This window comes from Pelobates fuscus, chromosome 2 (assembly GCF_036172605.1).
Source record: "Pelobates fuscus isolate aPelFus1 chromosome 2, aPelFus1.pri, whole genome shotgun sequence".
In the NCBI taxonomy this organism is placed as follows: domain Eukaryota; kingdom Metazoa; phylum Chordata; class Amphibia; order Anura; family Pelobatidae; genus Pelobates; species Pelobates fuscus.
This window is the reverse complement of record NC_086318.1, coordinates 163,754,398-163,777,618: the sequence shown is the minus strand read 5'-3', so window position 1 is coordinate 163,777,618 and position 23,221 is coordinate 163,754,398.

Here is a 23,221-nt window from a genome sequence, read left to right as displayed (position 1 = left end):
TCCGTCATTCGTCATTAAGGGTTTAATTGACCTTATTGATTCATCCCAAAAAACACTGTAAGTGAGTCTTTTGTTATTGGGGGTCAAAATATACTTTTCCATATTTAGTTGATGGCATAATTGGTGTTTTATCAGACACCAGTAAGGTGTAGACGGACTTTTCCAGTTTCTAGCTATAAATAATTTAGCTGCTGTCAACATATGGAGTAATAAAATCACCTCTTTTTTATATTAATATGGAAAAGCATCAGGTCTGGTCTTAGGAATATTGTACGCTTTAAGATTTTATTTATTTTTCATCCAACATCCTTCCATAGTTCTTTAATAATTTAACACTCCCACCATATATGTAAAAAATCTGCCTCCTTTGCCCCACATCTCTATTGGTTGAGAAATATTTTATTAATCTTTTTGGGAACTAAATGCCATCTGTTTAGAATCTTAAAGTGCAACTCATTTAAATGTAAGCAGTGAAGATTTTTTATTTAGAACCTGAACACCACTCTTTGAGGGAGATTTGCATACCCAAGTCTCTACTCATTTTGATATTGCTGGTGGAAAGTATTTCTTTTCCATTTTATATAATAAAAGATTGGTTTAGAAATTAAGTTTTTAGTGTCTATTGTTGTTTGTTCGAAATATTTTAGTTTCTTGTTCATAAGGAAATTTTAGCCTTTTCATTATATATGATTTTACTTTTAAGTTATCAAAAAATTCTTTATTCGTAAATCCTGATGTCATTTTAAGATCACAAAAAGTTGTAATTTTTCCTGATGAAATTAAAATTAAAACAGTTTTAATGCCTTTTTCAGACCATGAGAGTAGGTTTATATCGGGCAATAAATCATTTAGTAATTCTATTTTAAGAGATGGAATCATTTTCTCTCTTATATCTAGTTTCTGTTTTATTTCATACCAATTTTTCAATATGTGATTTAAAGCAAAACTTTCACCAACATTTTTTTATTTCCTAATTGCTTGATTCGATAGCCAGAAGATTAAAGAGATAAATTTAAAGGGGCCTATTATCTTAGTTTCAAGTTTATACCAGCTTGCCACTTGAGATGACTCTTGGAGGGTTCGTATTGCATGAGTTAAAAAAGTGACCTGAACCAGTCTTGTCAAGGATGGGATCCCTAGTCCTCCATCTTCTATTTTTTTTTTTACAATATTTTGGCGTTAATCCTAGGTCTTTTTTTTAGACCATATAAATTTAGTAAAGGAAGACTGTAATAGATTAAACCATCTTAAAGGAATATCGCTTAGGATTAAACTCAAGATGTATGTTAGTTTAGGCAAGACTTTTATACTATTAATCTTGTCCCACCATGATATTTCTTTTTTTACCCAGCTGCTTAACTTAATATTAATTTCCATTATCATGGGGAGCAAGTTAATCTCCTTCCATTGTTGCGGGTTTGCTGAAATTTTTAACCCTAGATAAGAAAAAATTCCCCTTGCCAAAAGGAAATCAAAGCTATCCCTTCTTTCAGCTGTGGTGTTTAACCCCTTAAGGACACATGACATGTGTGACATGTCATGATTCCCTTTTATTCCAGAAGTTTGGTCCTTAAGGGGTTAAAAGAACAAGAACGCTGTTGTTTTAGAGGTGTTTAATTTGTTTTTTGAGAATTGACTATATTTTTGTATCACCTCCATTAATTCATTAATTGAGTTTACTGGGTCCTCTAAGGATCTTCTTTACATAGTCTGCGTACAATTTTATTTTTATCTCCACATGATCTTTGAAGCCTTTTATTTTATTGTTGTTTCTTATCTCAGATGCCAGTACTTCAATGGCCATAACATAAAGAAGAGGGGAGTGCGGGCAGCCTTGTCTAGTACCGTTTTTAAATTTAAATGAGTTAGAAGAAATACCCTGGCCTATTACTTTTCCCATTGGGTTTGAGTATAGAGCCATTATGGCTTGTTGAATCCTTCCTGAAAAACCAAAAGCTTTGAAAGTATTTGAAAGGAAATCCCAGCTGACCCTGTCAAAGGCTTTTTCAGCATTCAGTGAGCGGGCCAGCATCGGGACCCTTCTTCACTTCGCGTTCTCAAAGATATTCAACAGTGTTTGTATGTGAATTGTTGAGGATCCCTGGGATAAATCCTACCTGATCTATATGTATTAATTTAGATATAACAGATTTAAGTCTAGGTGCCATTATGTAGAAAAAGGTACAGGGAGGCAGCGCCTGTGGTGTTGTTCTCAAATCCAAGGTAATATGTGAAATAAGCACAGAGAACGTAATATAGTGTAGTATAGTTCTGATATCTTAACAAGGACAAAAGTTGTACTTACAATTTTCTGGAGCTTATGTTCAGCTCCAGATTTATGCACATGGATGGAATAATCCCCGTCTATAGATATGGTAGTGTGTGCTCGTGCTTATTAGTTGGTGCTGTTTTTCGTGCTTTTAGTGGTTGTGCCGTAGCCTGGCAGGAAGGTATCCTCAGTATGCAGGAGAAGAAATAAAAACAGAATATAGTGCTCTCTATATGTTAAAAATAAGGATACAAATAAAACAAGATATGCTCACAAATGGGGAGCAAATGGAGGTATTGCTCAATCCTCACTATAAGTACCCAGATTAACGTGTAATTTATTAAATTCAATATTTGAATACATTTCTTTAGTCCCAGTGTTTATTACTATTAACTTAAAGTGAGACATCTTAACTCGCTGTGTATCTATTCCATTTTACTTTCTCTGTACTCCTTATAATGTGTAATATTTTGATTTGTATTACTTTTAGTGTTCCGTGTTGTAGTGTCTGAGTGTATCAGCAACTCTGTTTTATAAAACCACATATTTTTCCCTTATCCCCTTTCTTCCTTTGTTTTTCTTTCCTTTTCTTTTCGTTTTATAATATTTCTTGTGTAGCAATAAGTTATCCTTATCCTTAAAACCCATATTGCCATCTCAAACAGACAACCAATTTATGACATCAAATACCATTTGGGCTAAATAAAAAAAAAAAAAGTTCTCCTTTTCCATTTTCTTCTATCTCCTCCTTCTTCTTAGTGTGTAAGTGTATATATTAATATTTAATGTTTTCTTAGTGTCTTTTCGAATACTTCTCCCTCTCTCTTCCGATTTCTTAGTTATTGGCCAACGGTTTCTGAAATCAAATGTCTCTTTTGTAGCTAAATTTTCATTTTTTTTGGGTGGGAGTCAATTGCATTTATTATTGAATTTTTATAAAGCATGAGTCTTATAGGGAATCCCCATCTGTATTAGATTTTATTGGCTCTTAACATTTTTGTGTATTTTACAAAAGATCTTCTTTTCATTCTTGTGTAAGTCGATAGATCTGAGTAAACAATTATTTTATTCATAGGGAGCTTGAATTTTACCTTATCTGATTGAATTTGTTATGGTTAGTTTAATTCAAAAGGACGAACAACAGATCATAACATCGCTAGGGATATTTATAGTCATGTATTAAGGTTTGAATATCCTATGCCATTGTTCCATTAAAGGACCATATATCTCGTTTGTTATATTCAAACTAGCAAAGTTTTTTTTTTTTACAAATTCTTCTAGTTTTTCCGCTGTGACTTCTTCTGGGATAATCCTTACTTTTAAGTTGTTACGGCGAGACCTGTCTTCTAAGTCTGTGTGGTTTTGTTCCATCTAAGCAATTTTGATTTTTAGTTGAACAATATCGTCCTGAATCTGTGTCGAGCCTTGTTTCATTTGTTTAATTTTTTCAGAATTTTTATTAACTTTTCCATTAATGCTAAGTAGATCATTTTTAAACTCTTCTGAGCGTTGAATTTTATTTTTGATCTCTGTGAATTGTGTTTCCAGAGCACTGTTAAGTAGATTTACCGTCACCTGTTGCAATTCAATTGCTATTACAGCTTTTTCTGCTCTTTCTTGATCCACACTCTTCATTGTTTCATCCAAACTGTTACTTTGGTCCCCTGTTTTCAAAGATTGGGGTGAAAAAAGGATAAACGTTTCTCCAGTGGCTAATTTTTGTTCTCCAATTTTTTTTTTTTTTAATTATCTATGGTTTTTCTAGCCGCCATTTTATATTGATGAATAGAAGATGGGGAAAGGAGGAGCCCCCCACCCAAAAAAACACCCCTCCCCCCAAAAAACAACAGCCCCCCCCCAAAAAAAAACCCAACCAAAGTATGTACAGTTTATGTATAGGTTTATTTGTTGTCTCCAATTTAAAATACCCTCTCTCTCCTCGTCTCTTCAATTGATAATCTCTAGTGATGTCCCGAACTGTTCCGTGGCAAATAGTTCCCAGCGAACATCGCTTGTTCGCGTTTGCCACGGACGGGGAACACATGCGCTGTTCTGTCCGCCCCCTATTCATCATCATTGAGTAAACTTTGACCCTGTACCTCGCAGTGAGTGAACACATTCCAGCCAATCAGCAGCAGACCCTCCCTCCCAGACCCTCCCACCTCCTGGACAGCATCCATTTTACATTCATTGTGAAGCTGCATTCTTAGTGAGAGTAGGGACAGTGTAGATGCTGCTGATTTGATAGGGAAATTGATAGCTAGGCTAGTGTATTCAGTGTCCACTACAGTCCTGAAGGACTCATCTGATCTCTGCTGTAAGGACAGCACCCCAAAAAGTCCTTTTTAGGGCTAGAACATCAGTCTGCTTTTATTTTCTGTGTAATGTAATTGCAGTTGCCTGCCTGCCAGCCTGTGTGTCAGGCTCACAGCGAATATTGTGCCCACTTCCCAGTGCCACCACTCACTCACTGGTGTCCCAATAGCTTGCATTTAAATTTTTTTTAACTTTTTTGATTGTAATATAATAGCAGTCAGTTTCATTCACTAGTGTGCGTTTCAGGGCCTGCCCAGTGCCACCACTCACTCACTGGTGTCACAATAGCTTACATTTAAAAAAAATACAAATAAACTTTTTGGACTGTCATATAATAGCAGTCAGTTTCCTTCATGAGTGTGCGTTTCAGGGCCTGCCAGGGCACAGTGTCACACCAGTGCAACTCATATCTGGTGTAACAGTAGTGTACATTTAAAAAAAAAAAAATGTTTTGACTGTAATAGATTGAATAGCAGTTAGTTGTCTGCCAGCGTGTGTGTCAGGCTCACAGCGTATACTGTGCCCACTTGCCCAGTGCCACAATAGCTTGCATTTAACAAAAAAAAAACTTTTTGGACTGTAATATAATAGCAGTCAGTTTCCTTCACGAGTGTGCGTTTCAGGGCCTGCCAGGGCACAGTGTCACACCAGTGCAACTCATATCTGGTGTAACAGTAGTGTAAATTTTTTAAAAAAATTATACGTTGTCTGCCAGCGTGTGTGTCAGGCTCACAGCGTATACTGTGCCCACTTGCCCAGTGCCACCACTCATATCTGGTGTCACAATAGCTTGCATTTAACAGAAAAAAACCTTTTTGGACTGTAATATAATAGCAGTCAGTTTCCTTCACGAGTGTGCGTTTCAGGGCCTGCCCAGTGCCACCACTCACTCATATCTGGTGTCCCAATAGCTTGCATTTAACAAAAAAACAACTTTTTGGACTGTAATATAATGGCAGTCAGTTTCCTTCAAGAGTGTGCGTTTCAGGGCCTGCCAGGGCACAGTGTCACACCACTGCCACTCATATCTGTTGTCACAGTAGCTTGCACGCATACCTCCACTAATCGAAAAAAAAATGACAGGCAGAGGCAGGCCACCCCGCAGGGGCCATCGTGGTCGTGGTGCTGTGATTCCCTTTGGCCCTAGAATAATGCCCAGTGTTCAGAGGCCACCTACCCTGAACTTGAAAAGTTCTGAGGACATAGTTGACTGGCTAACACAGGACACCCAATCTTCTACAGCTTCCGCTTGGAACCTCGACGCAGCATCCTCCTCCAGCTTAACTTCGGGCATCTCTCAAGTTACCACTCGCACGCCTGCCGCCACCACCAACACTAGCACCACAGCCGCTTCACTTGGTATGTCAGAGGAGTTATTTACACATCAGTTGGAAGAAATGAGTGATGCACAACCATTATTGCCAGAGGATGTAGATAACAGGGATATGTCTCAGTCAGGCAGCATTACACACGTATGGTGTGATGATGATGATGTTGTACCCACTGCTGCTTCCTTTGCTGAGTTGTCAGATACAAGTGAAGCGGTTGATGATGATGATGCGTTCGTGCATGTCACGTGGGTGCCCGCTAGAAGAGAAGAAGAACAGGGGGAAAGTTCAGATGGGGAGACAGAGAGGAGGAGGAGGAGACGAGTTGGAAGCAGGGGGAGGTCGTCGCAAGGAGCTAGTGGCACAGTCAGACAGCATGCATCGGCACCCGGGGTCAGCCAGACAGCACGCCAATCAACGCATGTTGTTGCCACCACCAGAATGCCGTCATTGCAGAGCTCAGAAGTGTGGCATTTTTTTTTTGCGTTTCTGACTCGCACAACAGCGATACCATTTGCAACCTGTGCCAAAAGAAACTGAGTCGTGGGAAGTCCAACACCCACCTAGGTACAATTGCTTTGCGAAGGCACATGATCGCACATCACAAACGCCTATGGGATCAACACATGAGTACAAGCAGCACACAAACTCAAAGCCGCCATCCTCCTCCTGGTCAAGCATCTTCAGCCACGTTAACCACTGCTGTCCTCCTTGCCCCCTCTCAACCATCCGCCCCTCCGTCTCTCGCCTTGAGCAGTTCCTGCTCATCTGCCCACAGTCAGGTGTCTGTCAAGGACATGTTTGAGTGTAAGAAGCCAATGTCACAAAGTCACCCCCTTGCCCGGCATCTGACAGCTGGCTTGACTGAACTATTAGCCCGCCAGCTTTTACCATACAAGCTGGTGGAGTCTGAGGCGTTCCAAAAATTTGTAGCTATTGGGACACCGCAGTGGAAGGTACCCGGACGAAATTTCTTTGCACAAAAGGCAATCCCCAACCTGTACTCGATTGTGCAAAAGGAAGTAATGGCATGTCTGGCACACAGTGTTGGGGCAAGGGTCCATCTGACCACTGATACCTGGTCTGCAAAGCATGGCCAGGGCAGGTATATCTACACTGCGCATTGGGTAAACCTGCTGATGGCTGCCAAGCATGGAATGCGTGGCTCTGCAGAGGAGTTGGTGACACCGCCACGACTTGCAGGCAGGCCTGCTGCCACCTCATCTACTCCCCCTACAGCATCCTCTTCCATAACATCCTCGGCTGAGTCCTCTTCTGCTGCTGCGTCTTGCTCCACATCAACGACACCCCCCCAGCTCCCCAGCTACTGTTCCACATCCTGGATACGGCAGTGTCATGAAGTCTTGGGGTTGACTTGCCTGAAAGCAGAGAGTCACACCGGACCAGCACTCCTGTCCGCCCTGAACGCACAGGTGGATCAGTGGCTGACTCCACACCAACTGGAGATCAGCAAAGTGGTTTGTGACGGAAGAAATCTGTTGGCGGCATTGCATTTGGGCAAGTTGACACATGTGCCGTGCATGGCACATGTGTGTAATCTGATCGTACAATGCTTTGTGCATAAGTAACCAGGCTTAGAGGACGTCCTTAAGCAGGCCAGGAAGGTGTGTGGCCATTTCAGGTGTTCCTACACGGCCATGGCGCACTTTTCCGATATCCAGCGGCGAAACAACATGCCAGTGAGGCGCTTGATTTGCGACAGCCCAACACGTTGGAATTCAACACTCCTAATGTTTAACCGCCTGCTCCAACAAGAAAAAAACGTTAACGACTATTTGTATGACCAGGGTGCTAGGACAGCCTCTGCGGAGCTGGGAATTTTTGCCACATTACTGGACGCTCATGCGCAATGCCTGTAGACTCATGCGTCCTTTTGAGGAGGTGACAAACCTAGTCAGTCGCACCGAAGGCACCATCAGCGACATCATACCATTTGTTTTCTTCCTGGAGCGTGCCCTGCGAAGAGTGCTTGATCAGGCTGTAGATGAGCGTGAAGAGGAAGAGTTGTGGTCACCATCACCACCAGAAACAGCCTTATCAGCATCGCTTGCTGGACCTACGGCAACGCTGGAAGAGGATTGTGAGGAAGAGGAGTCAGAAGAGGAATGAGGCTTTGAGTAGGAGGAGGAAGACCAACCACAACAGGCATCCCAGGGTGCTCGTTGTCACCTATCTGGTACCCATGGTGTTGTACGTGGCTGGGGGGGGAAGAACATGCCTTCAGAGAGATCACTGAGGACGAGGAACAGGACATGAGTAGCTCGGCATCCAACCTTGTGCAAATGGGGTCTTTCATGCTGTCGTGCCTGTTGAGGGACCCTCGTATAAAAAGGCTGAAGGAGAATGACCTGTACTGGGTGTCCACGCTACTAGACCCCCGTTATAAGCAGAAAGTGCCTGAAATGTTACCGAATTACGGCAAGTCGGAAAGGATCCAGCAGTTCCAAAATCAATTAAAAAGTATGCTTTACACAGCGTATAAGGGTGATGTCACAGCACAACGGGAATCTAACAGGGGAAGAGGTGAAAGTAATCCTCCTCCTCCCACGACCACGCCAGCAAGGACAGGATGCTTTACAGACGTGTTTTTGATGGAGGACATGCGGAGCTTTTTAAGTCCTATGCATCGCCACAGCCCTTCGGGATCCACCCTCAGAGAACGACTCGACCGACAGGTATCAGACTACCTCGCCTTAACTGCAGATATCGACACTCTGAGGAGCGATGAACCCCTTGACTACTGGGTGTGCAGGCTTGACCTGTGGCCTGAGCTATCCCAATTTGCTATAGAACTTCTGGCCTGCCCCGCTTCAAGTGTCCTGTCAGAAAGGATCTTCAGTGCAGCAGGAGGTATTGTCACTGAGAAGAGAAGTCGCCTAGGTCAAAAAAGTCTAGATTACCTCACCTTTATTAAGATGAATGAGGGATGGATCCCGAAGGGACTGACAGTGGGCGATACATTCAACTACAAAAGGCCTGATGAGGGGGACTACTTAACACACCACTCCTATCTGGTGGCATATTAGATTGCACGCGCAGTGCCCCATATTTGAAGTAGGAGGACCGACCAAGCATCTTTTTCCATCTCCCGCTTCCTAAATTCGATGCCTTATATACACGTCCCCTGATAGAGGACGTAACAGGGATTAAACTGATAAGAATAGTACTACTTAACACACTACTCCTATCTTGTGGCACATTAGATTGCACGCGCTGTGCCCCAAATTTGAAGTAGGAGGACCGACCAAGCATATTTTTCCATCTCCCGCTTCCTGGGTGGAGGAAGAGAGACCTTCAATTACATCAGTGAGGACAAGGAACGGGACATGGCTAGCTTGGTATCCAACCTTGTGCAAATGGGGAGTTTGCGGTTGTGCAAATGGACAGTTTGCGGTTGTTTGCGGTCCTTTAAACGGTGAGTTTGGTCTGTCACTGTGAAGCGGGCGTAACCCTTACACTACCTGATCGATACAACATCATACCTGATGTTTTAAAGCATGTTATTCCAAACAATTTAGGAATGTTAGGTGATTCATGCCCTTTATGGATTAAAACCAGACTCTGCATCAACTATGTAATTTTCCATGGGAGTTTTGCCATGGATCCCCCTCCGGCATGCCACAGTCCAGGTGTTAGTCCCCTTGAAACAACTTTTCCATCACTATCGTGGCCAGAAAGAGTCCCTGTGGGTTTTAAAATTCGCCTTCCCATTGAAGTCTATGGCAGTTCGCCCGGTCTGCCCGTTCGCGAACATTTGCGGAAGTTCGCGTTCGCCGTTTGCGAACCGAAAATTTTATGTTGGCAACATCACTAATAATCTCCTATTGGTAATGGAACAAAACTTTCAGACCTGATATTCAGGCAGAGTATGCAGGATAATCATTAAAAAAAAAATCAGGCTCATATTCAGGTGGATTATTCATGAGGTTTGCTCATTCCAGGGAATTCTCTCCCTATTCTATCTTCCTCTCCCACCTGCTCCCAATTAAGATCCTCTTGAATCTGGTGTTTTTTTCCTTTTTTTTCTCCCTTCTCTTCCCCTCTATCTCCCCGCCTTTTCTCCCTCTATCTCCTTTTTCTCCTTCTTTCTTTTTTCTTTTCTTTCTTCTTTTCTGGAAAAGCTTTTCTTTTCTTCAGAATCGGTGGCGTTCTCCTCTTGTAAGAAATTGATATGCAAAACTGCAATATTGTATGTATATAGCTTTCTGTGTATGTGACTGGCTTCACAACTTGGGGGTCATCTACTTGATAACAATGTGATAAGGATCAAAGCTTTCAGTTGCATTTTACAACACCCAGCTAAAACAAAAGCTTACATCCCTCAAGCAGTTCTCCTGCCAACCAGTTTTCCATGCATGTTATCAGAAGATCAGAGTAATTAACATCTAGGTGTAACCATGAAGTTTGTGTTTTCCCAAGCCATCTGGTCCAATTTACCCAGAAACCAACCCTAACTGGTCACTTTTTACAGAGTGTTGAAGTGTAACTGGAGGGAAGAGATCAAAGAAAAGGACTTGTGTAAAGATGGAACTCTCTGTGAAAAAAGGGTGGGATAAACCACTTTTTGGAGGGAAAAGGAATTCTGGGACTTGTAGTTAATGACAGCAAGAATCATTCTTTAAAAAGGACAACAGCCTTTGGGCCCGTTTCCTCTCTTTCTCTCTTTGACTCTTTTGAAGAGAACAGCGCAGCAAGCACCGGGTGTGCCATGGTGAACTGAGAGAGACTATCCCAGACTACCCAAGATGAAGGCGCAAGGGGAAGATCTTCATTTAAATGTCTAAATTTAAATTGCCCTTTTACTATGTGTCTTTTGGTTTTGGACTGGATATGGTTATAATGTGTATTGTGTATATCCTTCTAAAATCTGTAACAGTATCCTAAATCAATAATAACAATACGGGGCGTGGCTTGGCGCCGACGGAGAATGGCCGCCTAATCCCAACACCCGCGCCCTGCTGCCTCAATCTGCTACCATCTGCACGAACTACCACAACATGGGTCGCACAAAACGGACCCAGATGACCCCCTCGACACCACGGACGCAGGGAGAAGCCTCCTCCTCGTCCATACGCGCCTACCTCCGCACTCCAGAGATCCTCGCCTCGCAACACGAGGAATCCAAAATGGCGCCGGTCTCCCCCAGCTCCTCGATCTCCGAGGACAGCCAGCAGCAGACTGACCCCCGGGAAAGTAACCCGCCGGACTGGTATGCCCTGTTTGCCTCCCTGCCGAAAAAGGAAGACCTGCAACAGATTCTGGCGGAGGTAAGAACAACACTCCGCACGGAGATCACCACACTCCGCTCCTCCTTGTCAGCACTAGAGGGGAGGGTAGAGGCCCTGGAAAATGCAGGCCCACCTGCCCCAAGCAACTCTCAGCACTCCCATGACACACAGTCACAGCAAATCACTGACCTGCGGCTCCATGTTGAAGATCTGGATAACAGGAGCCGCAGGCACAACATTAGGGTGAGGGGGCTGCAGGAAGCACAGGGTCCTGAAGACTTAAGGGACACGCTAATCCCCATCTTCAATTATATTCTGAACAGGCCCCCTGAGGCACGGCTGCATATAGACCGAGCACACCGTGCCCTCCGCCCCAAACCACCACCATCAGCACCCCCGAGAGATGTCATATGCCACATCCAAGACTTCCAATTGAAAGAAGCAATCATGAGGGCGGCTAGGGCGGAGAGGACCTGGAGGATTGGAAGGCACAGGGTGGAGCTCTATAATGATCTCTCCCATATCACCCTACAAACAAGACGGGCCCTCCGGCCAGTCACCACTGCGCTACAAGACCAACAAATCCGTTACCGCTGGCAGTTCCCATTCGCCCTAGTAGCACACAAAGGCACGGTGGAAGCCACCATACGGACACCAGAAGATGTTCCAATCTTCCTAGAAGCACTTGGGCTCCCACCCATTCAGATACGGGATTGGTCGAACTGCCCCCTCAACGACAGACTCACGGGCAGGCCGGTAACGCACACATTATCTCCCGGCGAACAAGACGTGGGCACGGCCCCACCGCACCAAGCTGCACCCGAGGAGTAAAAGCTGCCTGAAGCCGGAGACTACACCCAAACCTCTTCCACAACTGAAGGCCAAGGGAAGGATGCACGGACTTATGGACAGGACGCGACCTACCCCACCCCCCTCCTCGTGATTTTGGACTGGTACCCATACCGCAAGCAAGAAAGACCAGAGGAACACCTGCCCTTGGGGCCAGAAGAAAGACTTGGACAGAAAGTACCCCCTTTTTTTTTTTTTTTTTTTTTTTTTATTATTTCTGAATTTTAGAAAGAAAGGAGAAAATCTCAGATTTTTATTTATTTATTTATTTTTAGTATTATTTCTGAATTTTAGAAAGAAAGGAGAAAATCTCAGATTTTTATTTATTTATTTTTATTTTTTTAGCATTATTTCTGAATTTTAGAAAGAAAGACGGAGAAAATCTCAGATTTTTATTTATTTATTTTTAATTTTTTTTTTTTTTTTTTTATTAATCAATTTTTCTATTTTTGTATTTTTCTTTATTTATTTATTTAAAATCTTCTTTATATGTTTATGTACCTATGCAAATGTATTTTAATTAATCTATTAATTCTCTCCCCGTCTACGAGCTGGGCCCACCATGCCCACTATTTCATATTGCCCCTCGCTGAAGGCTGAGGACCCGGATGCCAACCCCTGAAAGCCGGTAACATGATGCCTAGAAAGCACTTGGGGCAGGCAATGGGGAGGGAGAGACTCAGGAGATCTGACTCACACGACTGGGGGGGGGGGGGGGGACTGAAATATGAAGTTGCACGTAGGGAATACGGACGCCAGAACACCTGCTCGACACGGGGGGGAGAGACTAGGGAACTCCAAGACTTGCACGGTGCATCTACCCCTGGCTGCGGCCCCCGACAACCCTCTGACCATTGGACTGAGACCCAACACGACAGACTACTACCGCAGGAAACCACCCTGACTAGAGCCGGCAACAGATGACCCCAGAAGACAGGCACCACACAAACCACAGAACCCATCGCGGGGGGACGGGATGACTGGGGCCCCCATCCGGACCTTCCTCCCTGGCCTCTGACCCAACTGAAGGTTGGTGGGGAACGGGGGGTGATTCCACGACCCGCCCTCCTGCATGGCCTGGGCTCCCCCGGACTCCCCTGGCCACTGACACGATGGTGCGGCCGGGCGAACCCGGGGGACCCCGCTGGACCCCTATTATGGCTTAGACCGGGCGTCGCACTCCAGACAGAACCCGACGGACACATGTACTGACACCCGTTTGATAACTGGACTGGGAACTGGGACGGGAGGGTCTCATACTACTGACGGCTTCAGAAGACGGTAACTGACTGCTTACTATAGTTCACACACTGGTCATACTGGGACGTTATCTAAAGTTGAAGTGTTATACTTGTTATACCTTGATGTTTCACCCATCCTAATGGTTTATTTACTTGCTCACTGGCAGCAGGGCTCGGAGGACCCCATGCAGTGCTGATCCAGACCTACTACCACGGTAGCCCCAACGGTCAGAGGCACGCCACCCACGCTCCACCGGGTTTACTGCCATACAACAGGACCTGGACGCAGGGTTACGCTCCCTGGCGGACACCGCTCCTGAGGCAAACTACCCCTCTCTCACGCCACCACCCAGGAACGGCGGACAAGACACAGGTACCAACACACCACATACTAGACAAAGGGCCCCAGGCCTGCAGTATCTACCCTTCCTACACCCCACCACACACCTACACCCTTGTGGGTGAGACACCACACCGGCGGGCCGGGTGCGCTCCCCCGCGTGCCCCCGACTGGAACCAGCAGCAGCGCCGGTCGGGCGTACCCTTGGGACCTCCCCCGGCTACGCCGCCCCCCTCTACATAGGAGGACACCACCTTTACTCTGTCTGCTCCCTCTCCCTCCCTCCTCCTCATTCCCTGGGCGGGCCGCCTCCCCGCCCCCCCCGCCCCCGGGATGCCCGGGGCTCCGCACCGCTCCGGAGTTGAGCCACGGCCGGCACCCACCCTCTCGCTCTATTCGATCAATGCAAAAGGACTCAATTCCCCACAGAAACGGGCGAGAGCCCTACGGGAGCTGAGAGCACTGCGTATCTCTATCGCCTTTTTCCAGGAAACGCACTTCAAGACGCGCAACCATCCACAATTCTCCTCTAAATACTACCCACTGTGTTTTCATGCCACGAACCAGGAGTCAAAAACCAAAGGAACATCAATCCTCTTTTCCTCCGACACCCCTTTCAGGAAGGAGGCAGAGATAGCGGACCCCGAGGGAAGGTACCTCTTCCTGAAGGGCACCATACACCACACCCGCTTCACACTGGCGAACGTGTACCTACCCAACAAGGGCCAGAAACCCTTCCTCAACAAAATCCTAGCAGCCCTAGAACCCTTCAGTGAAGGCACCCTGATACTTGGGGGAGACCTCAACGCCCCCTTGGACCCGAGACTGGACACCTCTACGGGCACCTCAAACCTCCCGGACCACGTGCTCCGAGGCATGAGGGAGACTTTGCACGAATTTCAACTATCAGACTGCTGGCGGGTTCTACACCACGATGACAAAGATTACTCATACTACTCCCCGGCCCACAAATCCTACTCCCGAATAGATTACTTTTTCCTTACCCACCGCCACCTCGATGACTTGCACTCGGCCATGATTGCGCCAATGACTTGGTCGGACCATGCTCCGAACATTATCACACTCACGTCACCCACGCCCTTCCACAAACAATGGGTGTGGAGAATCAACGAATCGCTATTGGAGGACCCGCTGCTCAAAGCAGAAATAGAAGATCAACTAGAACATTTCTTCCTCACAAACACGCCAAGAGACTCCACACCGGAGACCATCTGGGAAGCGCATAAATGCGCAATACGAGGCACCTTAATTCGCCAGGGAGCGCAGCGCAAGAAACTACGCGCCAAAACTATCATGGACCTCATCCAGACGGTCGCCGAACTGGAAAAAAGACACAAAACCACACTGGATGAGCAGGTACATACAGAACTGGTCGTGGCCCGGGCCGCCTTAAACTCACACCTATCCCACAAGATAGCATTCCAACTACGCAAGGCACAAACTAATTACTACGAATATGGCAACAAAAGCAGCAAAATGCTAGCTAGAGCCCTCAGGAAGAGCAGACAAAAAAGCTTCATAAACAAAATAGTCCACAACGGCACGACTCATGCCACGCCAAAGTCCATAGCCGAAGGTTTCCGGACTTATTACGACACACTGTACAACATCTCTCCGCGGGGCACACACTCAGAGGAAAGAGAACTCCACAACCACGCCTCAAGACGACAGGCTTACCTAGACACCCATATCCACCAAAAATTAGATGATGACACAGCACACTCTATGGAAGAGCCAATCACGGCAGAGGAACTGTCCTTAGCCCTGAAACTGGCCAAAAATGGGAAGAGCCCAGGACCGGACGGCTTTACCACCAAATACTACAAGACATTCTTTAAGACCTTGGCCACACCCCTCCTTAATATGCTAAACAACCTGAAAGACGGTGGCACACTAGACCGGAACACGTTACTAGCGCATATTGTCGTATTACCAAAGGAAGGGAAGGACCCGACCGCATGTCCCAGTTACAGGCCAATCTCCCTGTTGAATGCGGACTTAAAACTGCTCGCAAAGATCATAGCGCTACGTATTCAACCAACCCTACCACAACTGATCCATCCAGACCAGGTAGGGTTTATCAGAAACAGGGAAGCACGAGACAACACTACCAAAGTGATCAACCTGATACACGCAGCCAGAAAGACCATGGAGCCTTCGCTTCTGATATCTACAGATGCGGAGAAGGCATTCGACAGGGTGGATTGGCCTTTTCTGTTTGACACGCTGAAACAAGTGGGACTAGGACCCAACATGCGGGCATGGATCGGAGCTCTATACAGCAACCCAACCGCACGGGTCTACGTCAACAACACTCTGTCGAAACCGTTTGAGATACGTAATGGCACCAGACAAGGGTGCCCCCTCTCACCCCTATTGTTTGTCTTGAGCCTGGAACCATTTCTTAATGCCATAAGGGAAAGGCCGGATATTAAGGGCATACGCGGCGGATGGGGAGAGAGCAAAATATCAGCGTATGCAGATGACCTACTATTCACAGTGCAGAACCCATCAGCATCACTCCCGGCCATCATGCAGGAATTCGAACAGTACAACGCCCTCACAAATCTCCAAATCAACTATACAAAATCGGAAATTCTCCACATCGGCTGTGACCGCACACTGATAGCATCACTTAAAACACGCTTCCCACTCCGCTGGTGCAAGGACGCAATCAAGTACCTAGGAGTTTGGATAACCTCTGATATCACGCACCTCTTCCGACGCAACTTCCCTCCTCTACTGGAGACGGTGACCGCAAACCTCAAAACGTGGACGGTGCCTCACATCACCTGGCTGGGGCGGGTGAGTGTCCTCAAAATGAACGTGCTCCCAAGGTTCCTGTACCTTCTGCAGACACTGCCAATACCAATCCCTCAGACATTCTTCACTCAGGTGCACAGAGCCTTCACAACATAAATATGGAACAACCGGATGGCAAGAATTAAATACGAGATCCTGATCAAACCCAAACCGCAGGGAGGCCTTGGGCTCCCTGACCTAGCCACCTACCACCGAGCGATCCATTTACTACGGGTGATCAAATGGACAACAACACCCCCGGATAAACTCTGGACGAACATAGAAGCCAGCTTCACGACTTTTCCTCTGCGAACACTCCCGTGGCAACCCAAAACACCAGTGACCAGGGGAGACCGGAGCCACCCCACAATAGCCGCCACCCTCCACATCTGGAAAAAAATACAGGCAGGGGCGGACCTCTCCCCACCGACCTCTCCCCTTTACCCCATCACAGGAAATCCGGTATTTAGGGGCCTGGACACCGCCCGGACAAATGACCAGCCTGGGACTGCCGCCACAATGTAACCTACATCACCTGCTCACAAACGGAGCCATCACACCACTCCCTGAACTGACCACACCGGAACCTCCAGGTCTATTGACCAGATTTAGACACCACCAGCTCACACTCAGACTCAAACAAGTACCTAACATAAACTCAGCTGACAGACCGCTAACCACGTTCGAGACACTTTGCATCCAACCGCTCCCCCCACCACATGCCATTTCGCTGCTTTATCGACTACTGCAGACACCACCAACGAACCAGAAATTTCCGTATTTCACCAAACACTGGGAACGAGACCTAGGCCACCCTTTGACAACAGAACAATGGACCAACGCCTTTACACTAACGCATAAGTCGTCAATCAGCACGAAATACCAGGAATCCGGGTACAAACTAATCTCTCACTGGTACAAAACCCCAGAGAAACTCGCTTCTATTAGCACCACATGCGCACCGGAATGCTGGAGATGTGGCAAGGAGCTGGGCACGCTATTCCACATATGGTGGACGTGCACCAAGATCCAGCCATATTGGCAAGAGATACACCGGATCGTATCGACGCTCACAGACGACTCCGTAGAATACACCCCAGAAACCTACCTGCTCCACATGACCCCCATACCGCTGAAGACCTACAAGAAAACCGTCATTCCATATTTGATAAACGCGGCACGCAGCCTCGTCCCGACCTTCTGGAGGCAGAGCACAGCCCCCTCCACCAAAGACTGGATCGCGAGAGTGGAAGACATCAGGAACATAGAGGAAACCATCCTGATGGCAAAGGGGAAAAGCCAAACCTACCAGAAAATCTGGTACCACTGGACACATTGGCTAACAACAATTTACCCGACCCGGAACGGAAACACACAACTTTCCACGGCGACGGAACAACCCCCACAGTGCACGAGGACACCTGGAGTGGTGGGGCCGCCTCCGGATGCTTCCCGGGGGGGGGGGGGCCGGGGCCGACCCGCTGACACCCCCTTTCCTACTAGACCCCATCCTCTACCTCCGGACCGGGCCTCCCCCTCCTCCCCCTCCTGCCCCCCGCCCCTTGCCCTTGGGCTCTTCCGTCACTCCGGGTTACTGGACGCAAGTCCCCTCCACTCTAGAGGAACATTCCACACACAGACGACCTAGGCCGAACAACCACACAGTGGCAAAGGACCCCCATAACACAACCCCGATACCCCTGACCCACCCTCCACGATCCCTCACCTGCCAATGAGCAACCAACAGGTCGGAAACAAACAAAGGGCTAACGTGACAAGATCCCCTCAGACTCACGGCTAGTAATAGTCCACGGAGGAGGTCTGTCTCAGCACAGGGATGCCAGTAACAAATGACGGAGCAGCCCCCCTACTCTGTTGGCCTACCTGGGATCAGTGTATGGATAGGCAGGGATGGCTCTGTATTGGCTTACTATGATGCATTGCAAACTCTCACCTTGGTCTCACTTAATAGTAATATTAGACAGAGGGAGGAATGGGGCTGCCAGTTCCCAACCCTCCCAACCCCCGCACCCAATACCGAAGCTCTGCCCTGATCGATTCCTGTGGCGGGCCGTGAGAGGATGAGATACCTCAAATCTGTAGCACCTTGGGGAATACAGAAAGGCCGTTTTCACTCCTGTACGAGGTACCATTTCTGGGCTTGTTTGTTTATGGTTTTGTTATAGTTTTTGCTTTGTTTTCTTTGGTATGCCAGTATTTTTATCCGTACACACATAAGCTCGGGTTAAATCTGAATGTATATTTAAAAATTCTGCGCAAGTTACAGCTCTGATCCCCTGCCTGCTGGTTACATTAGGTACTTGTACCTTGCTTAAATCAAGGAAGGGGGGGAAAGGGAAAAGAAAAAGAAGAAAAAAGAGGAAAGGAAAGAGCTATATAAACACATATATTAACCAAGGACAAGTCTAATGCAATCAGAACTTGCATACCTGTTGACTCATACTGCAAATGTAGGGGTACTAACCTATGCAATGATCCCTTTTTGTAATGATTAACGCTATGTCAAAAATACCAAACCGACAAGCACAGAATGTCAAAAAAAAAAAAAAAAAAAGTTAACCCATGAGTAACGAAGCATTTGAAACGGTGCAGATAGCTTGCAATATATGACTAAATATAGCACTATGATTTCAAGCAAAACTGTTTTAGACAGCATGTATAACCTGATTGTTACTGGTATTCTGTTATGCCTGACTATGTTTACTCTTGAATTTCTTATAAAAGAAAAATTGCAATATATCTTAAATCTGACACCAAATGTCGACTACTACAACATTCTCTGTCAGTATTGAAACTTGTAATCATCTATGCACATTCAAAAATAAAGAATTATATAAAAAAAAAATAATAACAATACATATTATTATACATTTGTGTTTGTGTCTTATTTGTCACACATTCCCTAAACGAATATCCTTGTAAGAGGGTCATAACTTCTTACACCCTCATCGGTCTTCACGCAGACTCCTAAATCCGCAAGCGTAGCAGCTTGCTACGTCATCGCTCCTCCCCCGACATGCGGCCAGCCACAAGGTTCACATTTAACCATATAGTATTCTATTGGAGAATGCTCTTTGAATTATTACATCTTCACAGAAAAAAGATTGTAATATTGTTTTTTGCTGATTTTGTTCGTTTTACATTCGTATGCAAAATCTTGTAAGTATTCTGAAAACTTACATATATGATTCTTTCTCACAAATTGAGAGGAGGGACTCATTAGAAGATTATTCAAAATGTTATTGTGAATTTGTGATCAAGTAATAGGTATCCCTGAAAATTACCTTTTATTTGTTTTCATGTTTGCAATATCATTTATACTTTACATAAACTTAGTTTACATTGGTAAGAATGCCAACGGGATACTCGAAGAACTCAGCAGTTTTGGTGTATAAATCATGCCCTTGCAATCTCACTGCTAAATCCCCTGCCATTTAGAAGTTAAAATGCTTTTGTTCTGACACGTGTCAGCCTGCATGTAAAAAATTGTTTCATTTTCAATCAGATCCTATTGCACTGTGTGTTAACTTAAAAAGTTTTTATCTCCTGCTCTGTTGATTTAATTTGTTTCTAATTCTTTATTTTTTGTTGTGCAGAGAGAAAAGTCTACAGATTAACATATCATGCCACTACAGCACGAGCAAGTTCGATAAAACACATGGTTAGAGCATTATGTGATATTAGAAGGTCCTACAAATTGTTTTATTAGAATATAAGAAAGACATGGTAAGGAGTGCTAAACAGCTGAGTGTGCTACCCCAACAGACCCTATATGAATGAATAGGGACGTCCAAGTAAGCTATGAACAGAAAGTAATGCCTTGTCATCTGAGACTTGCTAAGTGGGATACAAAGAAGAAGAAACGAAACACAGTAAACATGGGAGAGAGGCTAAATCAGGCAAATAAACAGTGTGCATACTATTATAGGGGATATTAAACTGTGATGATACTATAGCAAGAGGTACAGCATTATAGTCAGCCTAACCGCATTGCAGGTGTAACATAGTTCCCCTTAGCAGAGGGCAGCAGACTCGGATCCAGAGGTAGAGGCATTAGCTGTAGGTCTTGCGGTTGCAGCTGCTTCAGTATTGGTGCTGTGCTGCTCGCCACCTTCCTGTGTTGATAAGGCCTGCTGGGCAGCCAGGTGTGCTTCTTTAGTAGCCTCAGCCAATGGTAGGGATGCCCTGTTATGCAGCTTTTGCCAAAAAAAAATAAAGATTGTATCCAATCTCTGGAGAATGTAAGGAGTCTTTCTTTTGGTGTCAGGGGCGCACATGGGTTTCGCCATCTTGTATGTGTGTGCAACTGTCGGCGTAGATGGGGTCTGCCCTACTGGTCCAAAGGGGGTAAAGTGGTTCTAGCGTAGTTCCTCAGAGCCCTGACAGTGTCAGCCTGGGAGATCGGTCACCTCTCCCTGCTTCAAGACCCGCTAGGCCTCAGATGTGTCGTGGAATTTCAGCAACCAAAGAATTCCCAGAGGAATTCCCGACGGAAATGTTCCCAGGCCAGTCAGTCAATGCTATAGGTGTTACCATTTGTAAGTAGAAAGCTGTAACAGCCAAGAGATGGGACTTAAGCCTTGTCTCCTGAGGAGCTCTCAAGAAAGCACATCTGGTCGCCATTGTGGTCAGGCCCCGTCTCCCTGTTAATTTAATTTTAATCACACACCTGCAGGCTCTATCTGGCTATTAACAGTGCAGGATACAAGAGATTCTTAATCAAACAGACTGTGCAATAAAGTAAGTTCAAAACTTAGATCTCTCTTTGAATTAAGTAAAGTGTGACTAGGGCTGCATGAACAAACTGATTAACTCCTAAATGGCAAAGAATTGAGCAGCGAGACTGCAGGAGCTTGGTCTAAACACCAAAACCGCTCTATTCTGTGCTTATGTTGTCATCTACAATTAGTGTTGCTTTGCTATTTGCTATGATTTGAATAAAAAGCTCCCTGCAGTGAAAGAGTTAAAAAAGAAAAATGTATATATATTTTGCAGCAGTTGTGTAAGAGCCGCTGCATTGAAAATACTTATGTAAGCTATGATGAGATAAATATATCACACAAGTGTTAATCTTCTGCATTCAGCTAAACTGAGATTTAATTTTTAGCTGGAGCTCTGCCATCCAAAAAGAAAGTTAGCAACATGGCTGAAATTGAATTTTTTTTTTTACAAGCTGATGATTGATTTTACCAGTCATTTCACAACTACCCTGTTTTCCCACTAGCCTAACATAGGTTCATCTATTACATTTGAGAAACACATAATCATGTCAAGGTATTAAACTCCAAATGTGAAAAACAACTTGATTCTCTCTAAATACTTTAAAAAGAGTAGGTGGCATTGAAAATAATTTAGAAAGAATAGTTTTTCATTGCTGTGCAAGTAATAAGAAATACCTCTCCAGCACATCTTTCAATAGTTCTTTATTTAGCAATAAAAGTTTTAAACTATACCAAAAGAAACAATGTATCATAAATCAAAATAATTCTATACACAAATAAAAGGACTCGATGTAACAGTACTAATATAGCAGATTTGGGGCATGCATTCCAATTCCAGAAACACAAAGTACGAAAAAGCGTTATTGAAGCACCTCCTTACGGGGAATCCAAAGCAGACAAGACAAGAATGAGGTTTTATTATTAATAATAAAGAAAAATGCAAAAGCTCTGCATGATTTTAATATTAAAAAAGGCTGGGGGAATATAAGCTTATGGGATGAAGGTGAGCACAATAAACAAAACGGATAACAAACTAAAATGCAGGGTACAGTCTAAAGTCCAAGGTGAGGCACTACAAGACAAGAGATATTACAACTAAGAGAAATAGGGTTGACACCAGGATAAAAAAGGGATTGGACAATGAGAAAATGTCTGAGAATGTGGCACAGAGGAATATAAGTGACAAAAAACTAAAGAGGTTTGGAGATAGATATTATGGGAAAATAAATAACTAATGGGATAGAAAAATATAACTGCATGATAAAAAGAGAGGCACAAAAAACAGTAAGTAGGATGGAGAAAGGGGCACTAAAATACTACAAGACACCGATTTTAAGGCACTTATATTGATTTTTGGAAGAGAGAGACATACAGATAAGTTTCCGAGGGTATTGTTTGGTCACAGATATGTAGTTGTCGTAATATAAAGAGCTCCACTTCACTTTGTATTTCTGTACAGTATAGTTTTTATCTGGGAACTCAACTCAAGGGGACCTTCACTAACAGACGAACTATCATTTGCAAATAGCTTATCTTCTAAATCAGAGTTATTTAAGCCCTAGGTTGAGACCCAAAATTACCCCCCGATTTAAGTGGATACCCATTATATAGAACAAACAACTCATATTTATTCCTTTGAAATGTTGCACATACAAAATTTATAATAATAAATAAAATAATTGGTTAGTGAGTAAGAGAAAGAAAATACCTCTTAGATCTCCACAGATAAATAGATTTAAGAGAAATAATCACAATGACAGATAAAGAACATAAGTATATGTCTAGATCTCCTCTATGAGGCGCATTGGATTGGACATTGTTGGAGGTGGACATGCCTTCTTTGTGATGTCACTGGAGGGGGAAAGGAGAATATGGCTGAGGTAGCCCCAACGCTGTAAAAAGGAAAGTAAAACTTTTTTTAATGCCAAATGTGGTGAGGGACCTACGTAGAGCTTGGGACAGGGATACTATATTGTACTAGGAATACAGGTTTGTATTCCAAACGCTATAATGTACCTTTGATCAAACTGTAAAGGCATAAAAAACAATATTCAAATTTGAAAA